The sequence below is a fragment of the Neofelis nebulosa genome, chromosome 11 (genome assembly GCF_028018385.1).
Source record: "Neofelis nebulosa isolate mNeoNeb1 chromosome 11, mNeoNeb1.pri, whole genome shotgun sequence".
In the NCBI taxonomy this organism is placed as follows: domain Eukaryota; kingdom Metazoa; phylum Chordata; class Mammalia; order Carnivora; family Felidae; genus Neofelis; species Neofelis nebulosa.
The window spans coordinates 83,669,108-83,694,260 of NC_080792.1; the positions used below are offsets into that span (position 1 = coordinate 83,669,108).

At 48.6% G+C, this 25,153-nt stretch overlaps 1 long non-coding RNA gene and 1 pseudogene across 1 annotated transcript in view; both read right to left on the reverse strand.

Moving 5' to 3' along the window:
* LOC131489295 (uncharacterized) overlaps nt 1-25,153 on the reverse strand; it is a 116,583-nt gene that overhangs the window by 55,860 nt on the left and 35,570 nt on the right. The gene's annotated exons all lie outside the window — the stretch shown is intronic.
* Nucleotides 5,745-5,907, reverse strand: LOC131490684 (U2 spliceosomal RNA; annotated as a pseudogene).

The following is a 25,153-nucleotide window of genomic DNA, read 5'->3' on the forward strand; positions in this document are numbered from 1 at the left end:
TTCTGCAGTGAAACTCGGTCCCGCCGGGGTCCTGGGTGACCCCGAGATTGGTCTCCACAAGTGTCGGGAATGTCAAACGAGCTCTTGGTGCCACATATTGTTTTATGGGTAAGACAGGATTGCTCATTAACTAACCATCACGCAGAGATGCTCTGGGTTTGGAGACACTAAAGGAATGGCTTGGTGACGGCAGAGCAGAGTAGAAAAAGAACGAGAAGAAAGAGTTGAGGGGCCATTAAAGGGATGGAAAATACCCTGCAGGACAGGGCTTCCTAAACTTTTATCCCTTTGGTACCACGCTAGGCTTAAGCCAGATCTCAGTGCTCCTCATTCTTATTTACTTGGTGCCCCTTTTGTTCATTTGCTTGTTGAAATTAACTCACTGGGAACACTTTTAAACGCTTGCCGTAAATAAGGGGCAACCATAAAAATCACTACGGGTCCACAATCCGTAATCCAACAGCCCAGGGCCAGACGTGTTTCAGAATTCAGAAACTTCCAGACTTTGGAAACGGAACGCGGTACACACACACACCCCCCCCCCCAGGACTGCACCCAGGATTAAACGCATTCATACTTCTGCAGCTTAACACTCACATTAATTTGGGTTTAAAAAGGGCTATCAATAATCTCATGGCTGCTTGGGTTCATTATGGCCATCACATGATGTATGAAAAAACAATCTAGTCTCAGAGAATTATGGATTTTGGAATTTCACATAAGGGATTATAAACCTGTAAAGTGGGGGCAGAGCAGTAGGATTGCGGTCCAGCTGGCCACGTCTAAAGAAATGAGCCAGGGATGAGCATGTTAGAACATTCTAGAACCAACCAGCGCCTGTCTTCCAGAGGTACCCGGAAGCGGTGAGACAGAAACAGAAAGGCAGGAACTTGCTCAGGATGGATTTCGATGCTGTTTGATGCCGGGGAGGGACCGTCTCAGTCACATCCAGGAACATCAGCAGCACTTACGGCACAAATGGGGCCATGCCTGCCTATGGGACAAGCTTAGTAGCACTAGCTAAATAAACATCATGGTATGAACGTTCCGACTAAAAGGGCCTTAACCAACCTTCTATTCCAGGGGTCAACAGACTTTTTCTGTAAAGGACCAGAGAGCAAATGAAGCAGTTCTCAACTCTGCCCTTGCAATGCCAAAGCAACCACAGATGATCAGGAAGCCAATGGTTGCGGCTATGTGCTAATAAAACTTTATTTGCACACACAAGCTGTAGGCCATAGCTCATGGGACCCTACTCTCACCCAGCCTTTAAGTTAACACGAGAAAATAAACCCTAGAGGAGGAGTGATGTGCTCAAGGTGAACTGGGGGCTGGGCCAAAAACAGAAGCCAGCTCTCCCTTTTATGTTGAGAGGCTGGTAGTCAGAAGAAATAAAAGGAGACAAAAATCTCAGCTGCCGTCTTCAACCCCGGGAATCATTTTAAGGGAAAGATTCTAAGAAGTCACTCCCCACATGCAAACAAGAAGCAGATTTAAAGTTGAAGACAAGACAGGTATGAACGGACATTTAGAAAAAACATACTCAGGGCCAAAGAGAAAACACATCAAAGGGCAGCTGAGCAAATCTGTGAACACTTCCCCTCGAGACATCTTGAGCAGGACGATCAAGCAATTGATCAAACAGCCTAGAATTGTCCTACCCCGAGCAAAGGAGGTCTCAAGCTCCCTTTTGGCTCTGGACTAATCAGACCCATTGACAGAGGGGTAAAAACCAGAGGGAATTTAGCCTAAAATACCCCAGTTGGGAGGAGATCATTTCCCCACTCCATCCAATTCAACAAACAGGTGTTGAGCTCCAATGATGTCCCAGCCACTGGACTGTCCCTGTGGAAGATGTAAACGTGTACGAAATATGGTCTCCCCATAAGAAATTTACAGTCAAGGAACAACAGGACCAGTTTCCATTCTCAGAGAATAAGGTTCTACAACGACAGAGAAAGCCTAGTTATGAAACTTTCTGAAGAGACAAGACACCCTTTGAAGGTGCCATGTTCCTGGTGAAAAGAATGGAGACAGAGGAAAGTGGGGGCAATCCAAGGTCACTCTCCGATCAGAACTACCTGGGCAAACCAGATGTTGGTAACTTCAGTGGCTCCCCCTAAAGCATGGCCATGGCAATGGTGAAGGATGCATTATAGAGCCTCTTCTCCTGGTGTCCCGACGCCCCACACCAAGAGGTGGTGGTGACAGATATGGGATTCTCTGCCATGTCAGTCCAAGAGGCCTCCATGAGAAAGATGAGTGAGGGGTAAAGAGAGGGAGATAAGCAGATTGGCAGAATCAAAGGGGAAGAAGAAGAGACAAAGAGGAGGGGACAGGAAAAGAGGAAGGGGGAGAGGGAGATCAGAGGGGAACCCCGAGTGGAGAGAGAGGAAGCGCTGTGCAGAATGCTGCTGCTTTGGGAAGTCATCTACTCCCTTTGGGAAGGCCCTGGAGAGCATTAAGTGGGACAGCAGGTCGATTTGACTGGTCTCATAAGACCTCTCTGTCTTCTCCAGAGAAGGAGGCAGAACATGGCCAAGCGAGAACACCCAGGGAGCTGTTGCCATCGTCTTGAGGGAAAGATCGTGGGTTCATCCAGGGCAAGGCAGATGGAGATCAAAGAGAGGGGACAGAATCCAGGAAGCACAAGAAAGTCTATCCTTGGACAGTGACGGGCCACGGGGGTCCAAAATGAGGGCAGGCTTGTGTCCATGCTTCTGGATCTGGGAACTTGATGTCTGCTGGGATGGGAAGGGCAAGGAACAAAGCCGGACTCTTTAGAAGCAAAAGGAATCCCAGGAGCAGCCTCGGATGTAGAGGAAGACACTTTAAGACGCGCCAATTCATGAGGCGCCTGGGTGGCCCCGTCGGTTGAGCGTCCGACTCTCGATTTCGGCTCAGGTCATGATCCCAGGGTTGCAGGATCAGGTCCCATATCAGGCTCTACACTAAGCATGGAGCCTGCTTAAGACTCTCCCTCTCTGTCTCTCTTTCTCTCTCTCAAATTAAAAGGAGGAGGAGGAGGAGGGGAAAAGCACCAATGAATGAAATCTTCCCCCAAATCCTGCATGGTCAGCATTGCCTGTGACATTTGTCCTCTTTCAGAAAGGCATAAATGGAAAGACACACGTATCTCATGCCTTCATCCTGGGGTACCACATATGGAAAGGAGGGAGGCTGTGATCTGGTCCCGGCTGTAAATGAATCCCACATCTCTTGGGCCACCAGATGGTAAACACCTGTTCCCTAGTTCTAAGGCCTGGCCTTACCAGCAGGTGAGATCCCTGAAAATAGGATCTAGAGGGGTCCCCCCTTTTATCACGCCAGGAAGAGGAAAAAGGCTGTGTTCAGGCTGCTGTGTACTGCAGCACCTGGCTGGCATTTGGGAAGATCAATCCTTCTGGAGGGAAATGAGGCAGGACAGCCAAGTTCCTAGGATTATATCCCTCGCACCTGGGAGCCTTCTGCCAAATGACCCCAGGGAAGAGTCAGTCCAATGAAAGACAGGTTCCTTCTCCAAGTGAAACTTGCTTCTGGGGCACCATGAGTCCCCTGGAGGCTGAGAGGAGTCACTCTTGAGGAGGCAGAAGCAGGGAGAGGAAACCCAACGTAACAAGGTTAATAACAGCTCACCGCGACGGCACCTTTCATCTGGAGATCTCAAAGCCGTTTACCACCACCCAATTAATTCTCTCAACACCCACTACACCACCAGCCCCCAAAGAAGATGTCATTATCATTCCTTTATGAGCAAGGCAACTGACAGGTTAGTTGGCTGGTTCAAAGCCACAAAACAGTTGTAAGGCAGAAGCCAAATTTGGGATGATTGCCCTCCTCTAATCACAAGGAGCTGGAGAGAAAAGATTCATTTGTAGGAGGGCTCTGATGATTACTCTTATTCATTCATTTATTCATTCATTCATTACTCATCTGTCCGTCCATCCATCCATCCATCTCCATCCATCCATCCATCCTTCTATCCATCCATTCACTCATCCATCCATCTCCATTCATCCATCCATCCATCCATCCTTCTATCCATCCATCCTTCTATCCATCCATTCACTCCTCCATCCATCCATCCATCTCCATTCATTCATCCATCCATCCATCCATCCATCCATCCTTCTATCCATCCATCCTTCTATCCATCCATTCACTCCTCCATTCATCCATCCATCTCCGTTCATTTATTTATTCATTTAGCATGCATTAATTGACATCCTGCCAGGCGCAGGCACTGCGCAAAGTGCGACCAAGACAAAGTCCTCGCCACCCATCTGGTGACTCTCCAAACCACTTTCTTTTCCATTACTGGAGGACTTTGCAGTTTACAAATACATTACCTTTTATAGATTCCATGAAATGGAGGGGGTTATTCCTATCTGATAGCTGAAGAAAGACTTGGGCACCAGGCCACATCACAGAACGAAGGTCTGGATCCAGCGTGCCTGGAGCACTTTCACACTTTGCAGCATCCTTCCTGAGCCGGCTCCAGGGAAAATCCCTCCAGCGTCCTGATCGGGTGAAAGGCTTTGCAAATCCTCATCCAGCAGCAAAGCACCTCCACCAATGACCCGTGAGCTGGCTAATGAAATAGCCGGATGGATGAAGATACTGCAGTGGATTTTCATGGGAGCACGAGAGTAAAACTTCAGTTATACCAGAAAGACAGCAAGTCTGATGGAGTGAACCGAGGTAGACAGAGGCGTGTATCACACTGTCCAGTAAGGCAGGAGGGCAGATGAAGTCACGAGCTGAATCGGAAACTAGTTTTGTTTCTAATTTTGTGTCTCCTCCGATAGGAGTCAGTGATGATAGCCCCTTTATCTAAGATGCCCACCATCTTTCATAGGTGGGCCTCTTTTCCTCTGTCACTATTGAAGGACACCAAGACTGTAAATGACACAAGGGGCTTCCTGTTCACTCCAGCACCGCGTGCCAGTGAAGAGCAGGGAAGGCGTCTCCTGATGACATTTTAACTGTTCAGCGAATCATGCATCCAAAGGCGGCCATGACAACCTTCTCTGGGGAGACTGTGAGCTCCCTGGGGATGCGGCCATCTCGGTCTTACTTAGCAAACACGTTCTTTGTTTCAATATTTTTTAATTTTTGTCAATGTTTATTTTTCAGAGAGAGAGAGAGAAGAGAGACAGCGCATGAGTTGGGGGTGGGGGGGGAGCAGGGATGGAGAGGAAGAGACACAGAATCCGAAGCAGGCTCCAGGCTCCAGGCTCCGAGCCGTCATCACTCAGCCGACATGGGGCTTGAACTCACGAACCGCAAGAACGTGATCTGAGACGAAATCGAACGCTTCGCCGACTGAGCCACCCAGGCGCCCCTAAGCAAACAGGTTCGAGTACGGTGCCTGTCACATTGGTGGAGGCATGCTGCCAATATTTGTTGAGGGGAATTAGAGTCATGCATGCAAAGTCCAAATTCTCCGGGGAAAAAGGAACGTGTCTAGTGTCAGTGTCTTCATTAATGTAAGGAGTAGAGCATCCAAGAAAACTAGCAGGCTTATGCTAACCAATCAACCCATTCCCTTCCCTTAAGGAATTATAACCAGGAAGGCACTGGGTGCACAGGAGATAAAGCAAGGAGGTGCAGGTTGGGTGAAAATCGATGGCACTTGGCAGCTCCCTCCACTACAGGGAGAAATATGCTACATGGTCATACCCTTGATGGGGTGTAATGAGCACGGCAACTGACCTCTTATGTGGCCTTTCTGCCCCAAACCCATAACCTCAGTCTAATCATGAGAAAATCATTTGAGATTCTCAACTGAGAGATATCCTCCAAACCCCAATTGAGGGAGAGTCTACGAAATCCCTGACTAGCGATCCCTTAAACTGATAAGAACAGATACTATGCTTGATCTTGGCCAAAAGGCCAAGAAACGATGGACTAGCCCTCCTTTAAAACCATCAAGGTCATCCAAAAGAAGAGAAGTGTGGAAGACTGTCGATGGGCCTAGGGAGACATGACAACTTAATGTAATGTGTTGCCCTGGAGTTGACCCTGGGACACGAAATGGGTGTTAGGGAAAATCAGTGAATCTGAATAAAGTATGGACCTCAGTGATGATGATACACCCGTAATGGTTCACGGACTACAAGAAAGGTACTATATCAACATGAGACGGAATATTATGAGAAAGCGGGCATGGGATATATGGCAACCCTCCATTCACAATTATCTGTTAATCGAAAACTAGTCTAGGGACGCCTGGGTGGCTCAGTCGGTTGAGCGTCTGACTCTTGATTTCGGCTCAGGTCATGATCTCACAGTTCATGGGTTCGAGCCCCACATCGGGCTCTGCGCACTGACCAGCACGGAGCCTGCTTGGGATTCTCTGTTTGTTTCCCTCTCTCTCTGCCCCTCCCTACTCATGCTCTGTCTCTCTCAAAGTAAATAAACTTTAAAAACAGTAAGTAAATTGGGGCGCCCGGGTGTCTCAGTCGGTTGAGAGTCCAACTTCGGCTCAGATTATGATCTCACAGTTTGTGAGTTCGAGCCCCACATGGGGCTCTGTGCTGACAGCTTGGAGCCTGCTTGAGATTCTCAGTCTCCCTCTCTCTCTCTCTCTTTCTGCCCCTCCCCCCACTCGTGCGTTCTCTCTCCCTCTCTCAAGATACATAACTTTAAAAAAAAAATAAATAAAACTGTTCTAAAATTAAAAGTCTATTTAAAAATAATCATCGGGACAGCTGGGTGGCTCAGTCGGTTAAGTGTCTGACTTCGGCTCAGGTCATGATCTCACCGTTCATGAGTTCGAGCCCCGCATCAGGCTCTGTGCTGATGGCTCAGAGCCTGGAGTTGCTTCGGATTCTGTGTCTCCCTCTCTCTCTGCTCCTCCCCTGCTCATGCTCTGTCTCTCTCTGTCTTTCAAAAATAAATAAACACTGGAAAAAAATTTTTTAATAAATAAATAAATAAACGTTAAAAAAAAAAATAATCATCTGTGTAACTGGACAGCATGATGAAAAGAGAAGCAGAACGATGAGAGGGATCTTTTATTATTTTCTTTTTTGGCTTTTTTAGTTCTTCTCCCACCGAGGTTGCACCTTTCTGAGATGGGGTGGGCACAACTGTGTAAAACCTATTCATCACCCATTCATTCCACTCAGAGGTAGCTATTAAATTCACCTGCTCCCCACTTGCTTGATTTCCAGGCTCGCGGGACGGCTAAAGACACAACCGTCACCATCTTTCCCCACAGGGGCTGAACCGTATTGGGGTCAAGCCATTCCGTGGAGCCTCCACACATCCCGTATTCTCCTCCACGTACAGCCTTCAGCCCCAGCCAAGGGCCGTGCATCCGCGGGATCATGTGGGAGGACAGACCACCAGCAAGAAATGAGGCGACGTTCCCGGGTAAAGCCACCGCAACCCATCCCCTCTGCTGTCACGGCTCAAGCCTGACGTTGGGGTATTGCCCACCCTGGCAAATATTTTCTGAGTCCGTGATCACCGTGGACTCTGCCAAGTAGGAAAATACGGGGAATCCTAAATTAGGCACAGCATATGTCTCCGCCTTAATAACCCTTGGCACTTTTCTGGCACCTTTCATCCAAGGCGTCTCAAAGAACTTGTCCAAACGTTACCTCATCCAGCCCACAACACCCTGGCTATTATTAAGCCCATTTAACAGATGTAGAAACAGGCGTGTAGTGAAGCCAGGTGAGCTATGAGTTGGTGGCCCCATCTCCAACTCAATGGCAGGCTCTGGGAGGAACTGAGGCTCATGAGGGGGGCATCTGTGCACTCAGTAATCAATTGTTTTTGCTTCTAATTTCCTAGCCATCTGGAGAGTGTAATAGTGTATTTTATATATATATACTATATATAATATATACTATAATATATACCATATATATACTATAGTACATAGTATATATATAGTGTATATATACACTATATATAGTATACTATAGTATACTATATACTATATATACTGTATACTATATATAGTGTGTATATATATATATACGCTATATATACTATAGTATATACTATATAGTATATAGTATATACTATAGTATATACTATATACTATATATACTATATAGTACTATATACTATAGTATATACTAGTATATATAGTATAGTATATACTATAGTATATATAGCGTATATATATTATATACATTATATATAATATATAGTATATCTTAAATACATTATATATAATATATGTACTATAGTATAGAGTATATATAGTATATAGTATATACATTATATATTATATACTATATATACATATAATATACTGTATATTATATACTATATAATATATATACTATACTATATATACTATATATATACATATATACTATATATACATATGTGTATATATATGTATATTAGATACATTATATATAATATATATACTATAGTATATATAGTAAATATTATATACATTATATAGAATATATATAGTATATACTATATATACTATATATATAATAAAAGCCACAGGGTAACAAAGGGGCTTTGGAAGCACACAGATTTGAGTTTTGTGTCTGAGGCTGGGCTGCTCATGTACTGTGTGACCATGAGGAAGCTATAGAACCACTGTGTGCCTCAGTTTCCCCAGATGTGAAACAAAGAGTAGAAATTAACCTTCTGGAGCACCGGGGCGGGGCGGGGGTGGGGGGCGCAGTTAGCGGATAGCATCAGTACAGCAAACTGGGGACAAGAGGGAAGTGAGATTCCTGCTGGATTTCAATGTCTGGGAGACTCACGTGAGCCTAAAGGGTGCAGCTGAGGGGCAAGGAGATACACTGTTGCTGATACAAGATCTGCGGGGTGGGGAGCTAAGCGGTAAACATGAGGAACAGAGTTGGGGGGTGGTACGGAGGACGTCAGGTAAGTTTTGATCAAGCCTCCAGCCGTTGATAGACAGGGCGAGTCTGGGAATGATGGTGTCCCAAGATGGCAGCTTGTCGGGAGGAGAAAGCTCTTGGAGATGAAGAAGGTCTTCATTCTGTACCAATTCTCTCTCTCTCTCTTTCTCTCTCTCTCTCTCTCTCTCACACACACACACACACCTCTAATGCAAGGATCTGTGGGTGCTCTAGCAAATTCTGAGCATCCAAAAATAAGAGCACATGGGGAGCCTTTCTCCAGAATGGACAAACGGTGGTACCCAGGGCCTGGTGCCATGTTTCCCACCCGATGGTCAGGGAGGTGCGTGGTGGGTGGGGACAAGCTCCAAGGTCAGGGAGGCGTGTGGTGGGCGGGGACATGCTCCCCCTGACCACCTTAGGCAGTGAGCTTTCCACTCAGTCCCAGGGCCCATCTCTCTGCCATCTGTCTATGCATCTGAGTGGCCTTCCTCTGGCCATCACAGCAGCTGCCTCCCGCCTCCCTCACCCTGTTTCTGGGGAAGCCTGCAGAAAGGGAGTTCGCAGGTTCGGAGGAGCACAGAGGGAAGGGGGGAAGGCGGGAGGGAGGGAAACCCCGTACAGGTTTCAGAAGAGACCACGGTGGAGTCCTCCCTGTCACCAACACCTCGAGGAGACTTCAATAAACGCTTCACTGAATTTCTAAAAGACGCTTCCTTCCTCTGTCTTCAGGGGCTGGCCCGGTAGACCTCCCCAGCGAGATCTGGCCCCAATGGTCCGCAGACCCTGACGTCCCGAGGGTGAAAGCAGAAAAGCCAAGTCAAGGCTGGAGGGAATAGCGGAGGAGGAGCTGGACGGCAGGGCCAGCAGGGACCATGAAGGAGGGAGCCGGTTGGGAGAAAACTGGAAAGAAGGAGAAGCATATGGGGAGGACCCCCACAACTCGGGGTTGTTAGAACAAAACACGACCGTGCGCGCCAGCCCCTTAGCGTGGCCCGCTCGCACACAGGGCCCGCTCGCCACCCGTTGGTGCCACATAAATGCTAATCACTGTTAACATCGGGAAGTCTGAGTGTCAGGGCAGCGAAACTAACCCGTAATGATACCACAACGATGGATACGTGTCAATGTACGTCGGTCCAAACCCACAGAATGTGCAACACCGAGAGGGGGCCCGGATGGGAACTACGGACTCTGGGTGATAACAACCTGTTAATGCAGGCTCATCGATTGCAACCAATGTGCCCCCCCAGTGGGAACGTAGATGGGGGGGGGGGATATATGGGAAGTCTCTGAAGTTTCTACTCAACTTTGCTGTGAAACTCAAACTGCTCTAAAATTTAGTTTATTGTTTCATGTCTTTAATGTCTTTACTTATTTATTTTTGAGAGAGAGCACGAACGGGGGAGGGGCAGAGAGAGAGAGAGAGGGAGACACAGAATCCGAAGCAGGCTCCAGGCTCTGAGCCATCAGCCCAGAGCCCGACGCGGGGCTCGAACACACGGACCGCGAGATCGTGACCTGAGCCGAAGTGGGGCGCTTAACCGACCGGGCCACCCAGGCGCCATGACTTTATTAGTTTTTTTTAAGTGGGGTTTTGAAATGGAACAGGCGGGGATCTGAGTAAGTGAGCTAGGCTGCCGTTCGTTCATTGAGCATTTCTGAATTGAAAACCAATTTGTTAATTGAAAACCGATGTGTGCCGAGTATGATGTCAGGTGTGGATGTACATGAAGGAAACAAATGTCGGGGCTAGGGGACAGCCAGAGACTCGCCCACATGCACAGATAAACCGGCAGGGTCGTTTCGGAGAGGGGCAAGTCCAAGAGAGGAAATCATAGGGCGATGGGGGACCGAATGGTGGCTAGGGTGGCCGGGGAGGGCCTCTGAAAAGGTGGCATTGGAGCAGAGACCTAAGTGACGGGAAGGGTGTGGAAAGGGGGGGGGGGTCTCAGGCGGTGGGGGTGACAGAGACGGAAACCCTAAGACCAGACAAGCTTGGCAGGCTGAGGGGAGGGGACCCCCGAGTAATTCCAGAGTCAGGTGCTGGCGGTAGCTACCCATGGCCCCCTGAGAAGCAGGCTGGGTCCTCTGCCAGGACTCAGGTGCAAGAGGCAGATGTGGGAGGGGGGGCTGGTGGCCTAGTGGAAAACCCTGAAGGCCAGTGACTATGCGTCCAAACTTGGACGCAGTGGCTTTCCGTGTGGGCAAAGGGTCTAAATGAACCTTGCTTATTGCAGAGACGGGGCCGGGGGCGTGCCTCACGCATTCCCTTTTAAAACCTTTCACAACAAAAAGCAAAGCGGGAACCCGATAAGCTGGGTACCATTTCAGACAGGACACTTGGCAGCAAAGAAGCAACGGTTCTCACCTCGCAAGCAAGGCCGCGATGTCGGGGCTCTAGGTTTGCCTGTTCACCGGGGAAAAGGGAGGCGGGGTGATAAAATACCCCGTTAAGAATGAAAACCGCTTGGAGAGTAAATTCCGTCTGCAATGCTGTAATCACGTGGTGTGGACCAAGGCTAAGAAGCATCGCATAGAAACAAAAATATGTTGGGGCGCCTGGGGGGGGGGGCGGGGGGGGGGGCTCAGTCGGTTGAGCCTCGGACTTCGGCTCAGGTCACGATCTCACGGTTTGTGAGTTCGAAGCCCGCGTCGGGCTCTGGGCTGAGGCCTCGGAGCCTGGAGCCTGCTTCGGATTCTGTGTCTCCTTCTCTCTCTGCCCCTCCCCCGTTCGTGCCCTGTCTCTCTCTGTCTCAAAAATAAATAAACATTTTTTAAAAAAGTTTTTTAAAGAGAAACGAAAATATGTTGGTCTTGGGGTGTTAGGGTTTGAACGATCTTTTTTTTTTTTCCTCTTTGGAAAAAAAAAAAAAGAAGAAAGAAAGAAATGAATGCCGTCACACTACCTTTCTAATTCAAAGAGGGGGAAACGTTTAAACACACTCCGGGCAAATCCACCTCTCTCCCGGAGATGCAGTTGAAGCAAGGGAGCCATTTCACAGCTTGCCTTAATTTTGTTCCATTATTTTATACCCGAAGGACGCGTTCATCATTACCTGGCTACAGAATTGAATAGGTGTGAAATCCATGCTGATAGCAATACATCACTCCCTATTGAACTTCAAAGCTGAGACCAAACTGCCTATAAAAATAGTTTTCATACCGGGCCTTAATCTCTTTCATACATTTTTTGCTTCTTTGTTTTTTCTCTTTTTTTCAAGTTTTACCATCCCTTGGGTGAGTACCAGGTGATGGCTAAGCAGAACATGCCTCCCTCCTCCAAAAACGCCGGAGTTCTCAAAGCGTTAGTTTTGGTTCCTGGGGAGTCTAAGCCCGGACGGCACCAGGTAGTTTTATCAGAGCTATGACCAGCGAGGTTCTCATGAAGAAAAAAAAAAAATGCACACTCACAAAAACCACAAAGGGGCTTCTCGCTACAACTGTGTGTGCAGCGCCTATCAACCAAGCCCCTACTAAGAGCAAATCGGTGAACGTATTAGGATGAATTCCTTCAATTTCCACTGCTTTGTCCCTTCAAGTTGTGCAACAAAGAATCTAGAAGGAGCCTGGTGCGGTTAGGACCTTGATGGCAAAACTCCCTTTTCTTTAATTTTATTTTTTAATGTTTATTTATTGTTGACGGAGGCGGGGAGGGGCAGAGAGAGAGGGAAACACAGAATCAGAAACAGGCTCCTGGCTCTGAACTGTCAGCACAGAGCCAGACATGGGGCTCGAACTCACGGACCCCGAGATCATGACCTGAGCCAAAGTCAGACGCTCAACCGACTGAGCCACCCAGCGCCCCAAAACTCCCTTTTTGTAAATAATACGCTTTTCTGAGGATGGAGGGGTCCATTTACCACCAAGTTCTTAGTATTGCTGGTTTTTGTTGTTCACGGGAATGAATTACAGAATGCGAGCTTCTGAAACTGAAGACGTATTTCCATCAAAAGAGGAAGTCGATGTTTCCGTAATCAAATGTAGAAACAAGTTGTAAATCATGATAATAACAGTTACATACATTCAATAGTGCTTAATATGCAGCAGGCACTACCCCCGGCCCTTCCGTATTCCTTGATTTAACTCTTACGACAACCTTTGGAGGCAGACACTGTTATCTTTTTTAAAGTTGGGGAAACTGAGGCACACAGAGGCCAAACAACTTGCCCAAAGTCAAACGGCTATCAAATAGAGGGGGTGGCATTCAAACTCATGCAATCGGGCTCATATCTAATTATTCTTTTTCATTTCCAACCACCATCATTATCCCTGATTCGGCTACCGCCAACATCATGAGTACGGATACTCTGTTATCTGTAGGTGTGTGAGATGAACCACATTTGCCTATCTGTTCCGTCCACGATAGAGACAAACTGAGCAGGAATCACGTCTTCATCTCACCAGAAGAATGACACCCAAAGAGATGAAATGAAGTTGTATTCACAGCCGTAGTCCTGACTTGGGAGCCTGTATTCACCACCCCTAATCCATCCCAGCATCACATGAGCATGAGATCAATTTTATAATTAAGTTATAAGGAAATAAATCTCCATTTTCCTGGTCGGACGTGTAGAAAAGAAGTGGGCAGGCACAAAATAAATTACGCCGACTTCAAACTAAGAAGAGGAAGGGGCAGGAAAAGGATGCTTTCCCCTAGGGGCGTCCATTTCCAGGTGAGATCCAAAATGGCGGCTGTTTTTCACAAGTAAAGAGGCAGCATGCTTGCCCTTTAACTGGTCATTGCAAAGGGTCAGGAAAAAAAGGCTGAGAAGGAGGGTTGGAGACAGCCTTTATGAAGTGAGTAATGACTGCGTGGGGTGGGCAACTCCCCCAGGAAGCGGAGAAAGTTGTAACCCTGAGCATATTGGAGGAAGAGGGAGACAGGCACTTATAGGAAATAAATGATGTGTTCTTGGGGCGTGAGACAGGCTTATACGAATCGCAGAGAACTCTGCTTTCTGCAAATGCTGCTCTTATACAGCTGGGGAGGGGCTGGAGCCAAGGTGGCTGGATCAGAGGCAGGCTCCCGTCGACATCCCCTTAGTTTTGAGTCAGTGCCCACCCCCTTAAAAGCACTGTCCTTGGCAGAGATGTGCCCAAAGTACTTGGTACAGCACAAAACTCCCTTCTCAATCCAGCCTCCTTGTCCGGTGGTTTCCCCAGCAATAGGAATCCACTGCAAGTTTCCTTCTGTGCATTTCTTCGTAGTTTCTTCACCTTTTTTTCTTGCTGTACCCTCTCCCTGCCTCACCTCCACCTGCACCTGGAACGAACTCTCTCTCTTCCGTGTGACTGGCAGAATCCCATGCCTCAGGGGGTCGCTGAGTTACTGCCACCTGTAAAAAAAAAAAAAAAAAAAAAAACCTTCTCCTATTTCCCTGGGCAAAGGAGGGTACCTGCTCTTCTCTTCTCTCTTGCCCCAGCGTCTGATACATCTCTCATATAGAGTTTATGTGGCTTCATACTGTACCTGCTCATTGGTCTGTCCTCCCCCAGCCGACTGAAAAATCAGAGGGCAACAATCAAGCACAGTGCGGCCAAGGACACAGCCTCTATGGTCGGCCCGCCATGTGGCCTCAAACAAGTCCCTTAATGTCGCTAAGCCTTGATTTTTCTCATCGGTAAAATGGGGAAAATAATAGCCCTTGACTTGCATGATTGTTGTGAAGCTCAAATGAGAGAACGTTATTTTAGCAAAGCATTCAGCACGATGCCTAACTGTGATTATCACCAGTGTATTTCTAAACCCTACGTTTCGCACTGTGACAGGCCCCGGAAAAGAGTACGGAGAGCCGTTTGAAGAGCACTGATTCGGGGTTTGATTCTTGCTTCCGCCACTTAGTAGGAGGAAATAATTTGGGGAAAGTTATTTAATCTCGTTATGCCTCCATTTTCTCATCCGTAAAATGGGAAAGATAATAGCGCCTTCCTTGAGGGTTGCTATGAAAAATAAAAGAGTTAATGCATGGAATGTGCCTGGGATGGTGCGTTTCATATATAAAAGCGCTTTATAAATGACCGGCTCTTGGCTCTGATGATTATCTCAGTACATAAAAGTTAAAGTAAAGGAAGAAAGGGCATACTCAGAGCTCCAATTGTGGAATTGATCTGCTATATCAATCCACGCCCCCACCCCCCACCCCCAAAGAAAAAGCTCTTAAGGATGAGGCATGTTTGAAAAATAAGGTCCAGCGAAGGGAACCTTGAAAATTGCTCACACTAGCCCAAGGTTTCCTATTTCTCCTCCGACCCTACCCTGCTTCAGGAAGACCGACAACCAGTCTTGGAGGAGAAGAAACTTCCACGCCAGTTATCAACTCCTGTGTAACGAACGATCCAGTAACACAGGTCTCAGAGGAGATGGCTCATCTCTGTTCCATGGTCATCAGTTAGATGGCACGGTTCATTTGGGGGTAGAGGACTCCCCTCCAGGATGACTCATTCACATGGCAAGGTTGTCATGGCAGCCTGGGACCTTGGGTCTCCTCCAGATACACCTCTTCGTGGACTGCTTGTGCTCCCTCACTGCCTGGCTGCCGGTTCCCAGAACAAGTATTCCAAGAGGCTCAGGAGGGAGCTGCAAGGTTCTTCTGACCTAGGCCTAGAAGTCCTAAAATAGCATTCCAGCACATTCTATCGGCCAAGCAAGTCAGTACCGTCAGGTCCGGTTCAAGAAGAGGGCAATGAGAGTCCACTTCTCAGTAAGAGTCCAAAGAAAGAGTGGCAATCACATGTCTACCCCATGTTCTCTGGGTGACTGGACAAAGCCGGAGACCCCGAGAGCCCCTGGAGCCCACAAGCAGCCTGCATCTCAACTATGCTAATACTTGTAAAGATCTCCTTTGGACGTGGGTCCCTCTGGGAAGTTCCATGCGTGCAAGCAGTAACCAGAGAATCCAAAGGAAAGTACGGAGCGGCAGAAATGGGCAACGAGGTGACAGTCCTGAGAAGAAACGAAAGGGAATGTGGACATGGAATCTGAGGGAGAGAAGGGCATGGCACTCAGGTTAAAACTGCATCACCCGGGGGGCGCCTGGGTGGCTCAGTCGGTTAAGCGTCCGACTTCAGCCAGGTCACGATCTCGCGGTCCGTGAGTTCGAGCCCTGCGTCGGGCTCTGGGCTGACGGCTCAGAGCCTGGAGCCTGCTTCCGATTCTGTGTCTCCCTCTTTCTCTGCCCCTCCCCCGTTCATGCTCTGTCTCTCTCTGTCTCACAAATAAATAAACGTTAAAAAAATTTAAAAAACTGCATCACCCGCATAAATGGAACTTTGACAGCAACAGAGGAGAGGCAGTAATTGGACCTAAGGAGGTATCACGTATCCCCAGTGATCCGTGTGTATTTCTGAGGATATTGATAACAGATAGTCAATTCCATGTGTAGTTTTAAGGATGTTGATAGCAGTGAGGCTAAAACGTATATTCCTTGCCCTTAGGGATCTAAAATCTGACGGAAAAGACAGAAACAGAAGACATGAGAGGCTACGGAGGGTAGGGTATTGCTAGGGAAGACTGCGGACTAGGAGTTTGAAGCCTTGGGTCGGAACCCTGGTTCGTTCCTTTAATAGCTGTGTAACCTCGGGGAACGGACCCCCTCTCTGAGCTGCGGTTTCTGCGTTGAAGGCTTCCGTGAAAATGACATCCAATCATGTTCGGCAGCGTGCCTCGTTAAGCACAGTGCCTTATTTAAGTAGACATCAAATGCCTCCCCTCTTGTTAACTGTAGTTATAATTAATAAAGCACCAAAATGACGCGAGGCACGCAGCCAGGAGGGCTAAAACACCAGAACGGGCTCTGGTAAGGGGGGGGGTGCGGTACCTCCATCCTTGGAAAAGTCCAGGACAAGATGGGAAGCATCCACTCTGGATTCCTTTGAGGACAGTTGGTGCCCTGGAGTTCGTAAGACTCCTGAAAACCAAGTGTCCTTAGACCCCGGGTTACAAATGCCTGTTGCAAGCTTCCATTAAAGATAGAGAATGGGCCACTGGACCTACCTGCTACCCCAGACTAGATTTGGCACCCCAGTCTATACACCTAGCTCCCGCTTTCCTTGTGGTTCCTAATACGCTGTGAATATTCCATCATCATTCGTGAATTTGTTGGTTTCACGCACAACACTCCCCTGAAGGCGGAGGCCAGGCACCTCTCACTCCCCACCGTATCCCCAACACCTAGTCCCACCGCCCACAGGGCGCGCCCCTGGTATGTGGATCAGTTGAATTAGTTAGAGGATGGCCGGACGGAGCTTCGAGCCACGGGTTTGCAGGCTCCCACCCCAACCATCTGAGCAGAATTAAGAACATGAACGTGATCCCAGGCAGACGTTTCCAGACAGCCAAACATGCAGGCATAAATCCACAGGGCCAATGCTCCGCTCCCCGGTGTCGCCCCGCGGTCCCACGGACTGCATGTGCCTTGCACATGGGAACCCCGCTGACGTCACTGGGAATTTCACGGCTGAAACGGATAAAGACGCGGCCGCAGAAGATCGTGGCGTGAAGCTGTCAAGAAGGGGTGCTTTCGTGCCTGGGAGACCAGAGAGGGTGCCTGCCCCACAAGGTGGTGGGCGAGAAGCCTTCGGACTGGGGAGGGGGTGGGGGAGGCGGTCACTGGCCGCCCCCACCCAACGGCACCGAGGGTTCCGGACCGGCCGTGGCCTCTCGGCCCCACAACCCTGGAAGCTTGGGTCTCTTCCATAACAGCAGCCTGGCCCCAATTTCCAGCCGGCAGCCCCCTCCGCGGCCCTGGCCCCTGCCCTCCGCTCCCCTCCCTCCCGTCCCCAGACAAAAACAAAAGACCCATTACGAAGTTATTAGTTTCGTCTCGCATGTCCCGTGGAGGGAGACAACCACCAGCCCCGCTTTGACTTGAAATGTTTAACAGATTTGCCCACATCTAATTTCTGTCACTGTGTTTACAGTACCAGGAACCCAGAGAAGCAAGCGGTGCAGGGAAGCAGTAGGGTTGGGGTTGTGGGGGGACAGCGGAGGGGGGCAAAAAATAAATGCCAAACTCCTTCAAAGGGCGACATTCCTCCTTGCGGTTTGCAAACACTTCCTCTTTCCCCAGCCATCCTGTAATCACGCTCCAGCGTTCACCAGAGCACTGTTTACATCCAACACCATTACCGGCAGGGGAGACAGGCGAAATTAAGGCCTCTGGTCTCTGTTCTCTGAGGCCCCATTATCTTTCCCCTTCCCTTTACCCCCTTTCATCAGACGCCTCCCATATATGAAGGGGTAAAAGCCTTTAATGGGATTTTGAAGATCTTAAAAGCCAGGCGGTTTGTTTAAAAAGGAAAATGACCAAGAGTGGAAGTCTAGAGCCTGGGATCCCTGCACCCACGTCTTGGAAAAGAGAACAAACTTTATTCTATGTTTCCCCATCTGCCAATTCAAGTGTTGGGTTTGGGGTTTGTCTTGGATGGGCCAGGAGACCACACAGAGGTGCCAGTGGACAGCCCCCCGCCCCCTTGCCAGCGATGCTGCGAATTCCCATCCACCGCGCCCCCCAGGCCTGGCACCTTCCCTCCACGTTCTCTCTGAGCTATCTCCAAGGCCCCAACGGGCACCGACGTCCCCATCACGGTTAGCCAAGCCGAATGGCGGCCAAGGGGACAAGCAGAAAGAAAGACAACAGTCAAGGTCAGAGGAATTATTGCACACTGGCGAACCCCAGGGAGTTTGGCTTTCTTCATTTCCCAAGGCTGGGAAAACCCCAGTCATACACGGCCACAAAGCGTGGTTGGGAGGGAGACCGGGTTTTCCAAAGCACTAGCTTTTTCCACTTGGTGTCCTCTTTCCATCGCCTCGGGCCAATTATGCTTCGCTGGATCAGCACTGATCCGGCTTGGGATCCAGCCCCAATGCTTGGGGCTCTGTTGGGCCCTCGTTGTCTCGGGCAGCCACACCGGGTCGAAGACTGGTTTCTGTCGAGGCATGCTGCGTCGAAGACATCGCTGGGTTTGCGCGACTCTCGCGGTGGAGTATTAGCTTGTCCTCCTGCGTCGTCTTACGTTATTTTGCCCCCGGGTGCCATGTTGGGCTATGGAACCATTTCAGAATGGTTCACACCATGCTGGGTCTGATCAGGGGTGTTGTTGAGTCAGACTGTGATGTAGCACTGGAGGGTGGCGTTGTGTTGGGACAGCCGTGTAGTGAGACCCTCCGGTGTTGGCCGACTCTCCCAAAGACAAACCCAACCTCTCCTCCCACCGTTGCCACACGGCCCTTCCAACACAGAAGCTATGGGCTGGCGGGAGACGTGAGACAGAACTACGTCCCCTGAAATCCCCAGAGAGACCTCGAGGTCATCAGAGCACAATTACCCAAGCTGACAGCTGGCTGGACACCAAATCCAAATCCTTGGCGCTCTTCTGCAGATGCAGGAGGGTCTTTAATTACCGAATTCTCTGGTTTCCTTCATTGCGACAGCCTCCCCTCTAAATACACGGAGCTCCTCGCCAAATCTCAAGTCCTGCCGCTCCCCTTGTGCACTTCAAAAACACTTCTTCCAGCTCGCTAGGACGTGGGGCGGAGGGGGTCCCGCCCCGAGAGCTGGAGACGACAGAACGAGACCTCTCCCTTCTTTTACGAGAACACCGCTCTCGGCCTCGGCAATCACAACAATCCTTGCTGCCTTACTGGAGCGCTCACAACGGGCCAGACGCTGCACTCGGCACCGAGCGTGCCTCTTCCCCTCGCATCCCCACGACACCTCCCTGGGAGGGAAGGATGATCAGCTCTGTGTGACAGGTCCACGCAACAGGCCGCTGGCCAAATCTCTTCCAAACAACCACGACGTCCCAGGTACCGCCCTCCGCACCGGAGTTGCAGTCGTGAGCAAAAAGGATGGAAATCTCCACTAGCCTGCACACATCCCGATCTAGGGAACGGGGACACTGAGTCTCAGAGAAGTGGAGACTGTTGCACAAAGCCACCCAGCTGTGAGTGGCGAAGCTCAGACACGGACCCTGAAACCGTCTTAAACCCCAAGCCGTGGTTGTGCCGACTCCGTATACCCTAGCTTCAGGAAAGTCGCTAATTCGCCCTCTCAGGATGCGCTGACTTACCCTGGTTTCCTGGGTTTTGTTTTTGCTTCCGATGTCAACTATCATCTCAGGATGCCTGTTGTCTGGCCATCGCCCATTTGATGGAAACACAAATACCAGTGTATAACCTCTGTAGGCTCGCGTGTGCGCATGGCGGGATGGGGTTGTTGAGTCCTGAAAGAGAGGGCTGATGGAAAGGAAGGGGTCGAAGTTCAACAGCTAGCTGGATTACAGCTGGTATCTCTGAGCTCTGAGGGCCATTGCCAGCATGTGAGAAGGAACAAGGGCGAGATCCTGGCTAGTGCAATCCGTTCCCAGGCCAGAGAGGACTATTGTAATGGAAAATGCAGTCCTTTATTTTTAAACTTAGGGACAGTTTGCATTGGAGGTCAGGGCTTCCCTCCCCCCCCCCCCCACCCCACCCCCCGGGACTGCAGACGAGTAGGATGGGTTATATAAAGAACAAGGAATCCAAGCTTACAAGACCCGGGTCTAAGTTTCCACTGTACCTTTTCCGGAGCCAGGGCTGGTCATTCTGCCACTCTGAGACTCAGTTTCCTCATCAGTTAAACGGAAATGTTCTTAACACCTACGTGTGAGAGCTGTACTATAGAGTGCTGCGTGAGAATATTATAAAGAGCTGCCCAAGCGTCAGATAATCCACCAGCCTGGCAGGGACCGACCGTCACATTAGGAACTACAAAACTACGAGCCCGGGAACACTGGCGGGACAGTCAAGGCCTTCACAGTGGAGAAGAAGGTCAAGATAGGAGGGAAAAGGGAAAAGAGGAGCGCCTGGATGGCTCAGTCAGTTAAGTGTTGGGCTCTGGATTTCTGTTCAGGTCATGATCTCACAGTTCACGAGTTCGAGCCCCATGTCTGGTTCTGCACCGACAGCTCGGAGCCTGCTTGGGATTCTCTCTCTCTCTTCCCCTCCCCAACTCTCTCTCTCTCTCTCTCTCTCTCTCTCTCTCTCTCTCTCTTCAAAGCAAAGAAACTTTAAAAACTAATAATAGTAAATTAATTTTAAAAACCTTAAAAAGAAAAAGACAGTAGGGAAAAGAAAATGGAGTTCATGTTGACATAGTTTATTTATCACAAGCCCTGGGGTTTATATGGATAGAGAGAGAAAGAGATTATTCTCTCTAGCTTACTTTATTGTAAGAATACAACACACGATACATGTAACGTACAAAATATGTGTGAATCAACTGTTTGTATTATCAGTAAGACATTTGCTCAACAGGCTATCAGTAGTTAAGTTTCTCGGGAATCAAAAGTCATACTCGGACATTCAACTTTGGGGGGGGGGAAGGTGGGCACCCCTCACCCCCACGTTGTTCAAGGGCCAGCTGTGTATTACATTTTGGGGTAACCATATTATCCCTGTTTTATGCTGCAATAATTAAGCGGCCAAGGAACTAAAACCAGACCAAAAAATGGAACCACCGGGATTCGAATTTAGAATGGCCACTCTCCAAAACCCATACCTTTCCCCCATTCTGTCACCTCACTTGCCAGAAGAACTCCCTAAAAGAAACCTTATTCAACTGGGTTTACGTTTAAAGGCCTAACCTGTGGTAAGGACCCATCTCCTCAAAATCAACAGGCCCCAATTCTCAGCCACAGAATTTACAGGAGTCCTTAAATGGAGTTGGTTGCCTCTGTCTGGGTGGCTTCCTAGAGCCAGGCAACGAAAGAAGTGACCCCCTCCTGACCTCCCATCTCCTCCTGGCTCCTGACCCTTCCCCGCGCACAGAGACGTGTCTGCGTGTCCCACAGCAGTTTGAGGGCACAGGGCACCCCTTGCTGTCCCTAAGCTCTGTCCTCCAGTCCCTCTAGATAAGGGATGACCTTCATGGCATGATAATGCTCCAGTCTGTGTTGTGTAAATTCTGGCTCTGTTCTCCTCTCCTCCATTTATTGAAAAGACTCTCATTCAGCACAACCTGCTTCTCCCAGACCATCTCCAGAACCATAGACTCCTGGCTTCAGTTGTCAAAATGCCACCCCCTTGGCTTAGAAGCTAAGTGATCTTGGGCGGGCCATCCAGTTGGTCCCTTCTGCTCAACACGTGCCCCACCCTCCACCCAGCTGCCAAACTCTGCGAGGCATCTTCAAGTTTCCTTGCCTCTGTTTCTAGATCCAAACCTAGCAACCCTGCCTCCCAAACATTCCTCATATCCATCCACTTCCATCTGTCCCCGCTGACACCAGCTTTCACCCTCTCCACCCCTCTCTCGGATTTGGCCTTACCTCTTTCTAGGCTCCCGTCCTCCAACCCTCCTCCCACTACAGAGAGACCAGACTTTTATTTATTTTTTTTTTAATTTTTTTTAACATTTATTTATTTTTGAGACAGAGAGAGACAGAGCATGAACGGGGGAGGGGCAGAGAGAGAGGGAGACACAGAATCTGAAACAGGCTCCAGGCTCTGAGCAGTCAGCACAGAGCCCGACGCGGGGCTCGAACTCGCATACCGCGAGATCGTGACCTGAGCCGAAGTCGGACGCTTAACCGACTGAGCCACCCAGGCGCCCCTAGAGACCAGACTTTTAAATATGCAAGTCCATTCACCGTGGCCCCCGCTGCCACCCAGATCTCTCAGTGGCTCCCCAGTGCTACGAGGGAATGGGTCAAAGTGGCAAACTAGGTCAGCTCTGCAGTCTGGGTTCCCAGTAGCCTTAGGATCTTGGCCACATGGCCTGACTTCTCATACTTCGGTTTTGCAATCCCTACCTGTGGCTCAGTGTCATTGCAAGGATTAAATGACGCAATAAATAACAATTACTTGGAAAAGTGTCTAGTGAGAAGCAAGGTCTTACTAAATACTACCTAGTTATCATTTTCACCATGATTACTATTGTTACTGTTTGAATAAAGTCCAAAGTCCCTAGCGTGGGATCCCGGGGCTGGCAAGATGTATTTCTCACCTACCTATTCAACCTCGTCTCGCCACTGACGTTCTATGCAACAGCCAGGCCGAACGCCCACGGTCTTTGCATTCAGATCGGGGCAATGATTTGTGCCTCAAGACGATCGTCGCACTGATGGTTACAATAATAAAAACGTTTAAAGCTAAATATTCGGCAACTAAAAATGGTCAGGTAAAATCATGGCATAATCAAGAACTGCAAAAACGTGTTCCATTAGGACCGTAAAGGATATTTAACGTTAGGAGAAAATGCTCATGAGATAACGGTACGTGAAAAATGACTTGAAATTGTATTTCTCTGCAGCATCATGTCAGCCTGAAGGAAATCAATCAACATGTTTAAGAGTGATTATCTCTTACTGTTAGCTTACAGGTGATTTTTTTCTTCTTCACGTTGTGCCTGTTTTCGAAATTCTATAGAGTCAGCATTACGCTTTTCATAACGGGGACTTGGGGAAAGATTGGGAGAAACAGAAGGCAAACAGACAGAAAAACCAGCCTCTTTCTTGTTTCAGATTTAGTTAATTTCTAGTTAATTTCATCCAAACCTACTCCCCATCCACACATACATACAACTGCCACCCTTCTCCCTCTCTCCTCTGTCCATAAAGATATTTCACTTCTGGTCTTAAACAACTGAGCTGAAAACCTGAAGAAAAACCAATTCCCCTCCACGAGCGAAATTAGTTTGCCAGGCTCCCTGTCCTAGGATAAAAGAAATCTTAACGCGAGGGGGGAAAAAATTACAATCTGCTCCATTTTAGAATAAAATCCAAAACAGATTCAGTTGCAGGGGGCAAACGCATGTTACGTTCAGAAAACCAGAGGGAAACAAGCCACGTTAATCCCAGAATGTGGGAGTGCTGTCCCTTTTTTCTAGAAATGATTACATGGTCAACATCTTCCAGGAACCCAGACAACCCTCACTGTGTTGTTTGGTGAGATGGTTGGGTGTGGGTGTGTGTGTGTGTGTGTGTGTGTGTGTGTGTGTAGCAGAGAAAAAGAAGAACTAAAAAGGGCCAAGTACGTTCACAATTTTGTCTTTTCAAAGCAACTTTGCTAACTCTCTGTTCTGCTTACTACGTTACGATTTCCTCCCCACCTGCTTCCTCGGTGGGAACAGTAGGTTCCCATGCCAACTGGAATAGGGAAGGGGGGGGAGGTTTGAGAGCCCACCTGATGGTTTGTCAAGATACGCACTCCAGGACCTCATTCTTTTTAAAATGTTTTTAAATGGAAAAGCTTTGCCACTTAGACAGAAAGAGGAACAAATATTTTCGCAGAGAGGCAGAGAACCTCATACGGAAGAATGCAGGGTGACATCGCCAGTGTATCATTATGAATCCCTAATGAATGAAAATATTATTCCCATTTTCCTGTGATTTTATGCTTGGATAGGAAGCATTTCGAGAGAAGAAAATGAAAGAGGCGTGCGCTGTGGCTGGCATTGTTACTTTGACGTTACAAATAACTGCATTTATGACGGTATTATACAGTTCATATATTTCCCTCTAATAGTGCCAATAAACAGATGACATCTTCCCAGCATCTGGTCTCTGCTTATGTTTTACGTCTTACTTTTCTCAAGGGTCTGTGTGCTCTCAAGCAAAAGAGCTAATTTTTCACAGTGTTACAAGGGACGAGAGGTTGGCTCTCTTTCTGCCTCTCGATTGCTATTTCCCTACTAATCCCCACAGAGGCAAAATGTTATTCTTTTTCCTTAAAGGGGAATGTTACGCACATGCACAGGTTACTAAAAGCTCCCATTTTTCCAGAGTTCTTAACCGGGACCCGGGTTTGGCACAGAGCAGTGCAACTTCCCTTCATGGCAGGTCGACGAAGCCGGTATTCTGTGCCCATCAGTGGGATGAAGGGACTGAGATCCTTAGAGAGTAACAAAGACGCTCAGTATGATCCAGGACTCTGGGCCCTCAAAGCCAGGGCCCGGAAAATAACTCCTGAGCCGTGTGACCTTGCGTAAGTAACTTAACCCACCTGAATATCCGTTTTCTCATCTATAAGAGGGAAGATCGTAGTTTCGTACCACCCCTTAAGAAGTAGGATTCATTCGTGTAAATAATATTTTCGTTACAATTCATTAACTACTCAGTAGATAATATTTACTAATGCCTTGTCAGGTGGCTGGCAAGATGCTAGGCGCTGAGGGAACAGCCACGAGAACGACACGGGGCGCGCGCTCACGGAGCATGCCGTCTGGTGCAAGGGGTCGGCCCACAGATCGGTACAAAGGACTGTGGTTTGTTCTTTGACGTCGGTCATGTATGGTAGGCTTCAGATCCTGACCATCACCTGA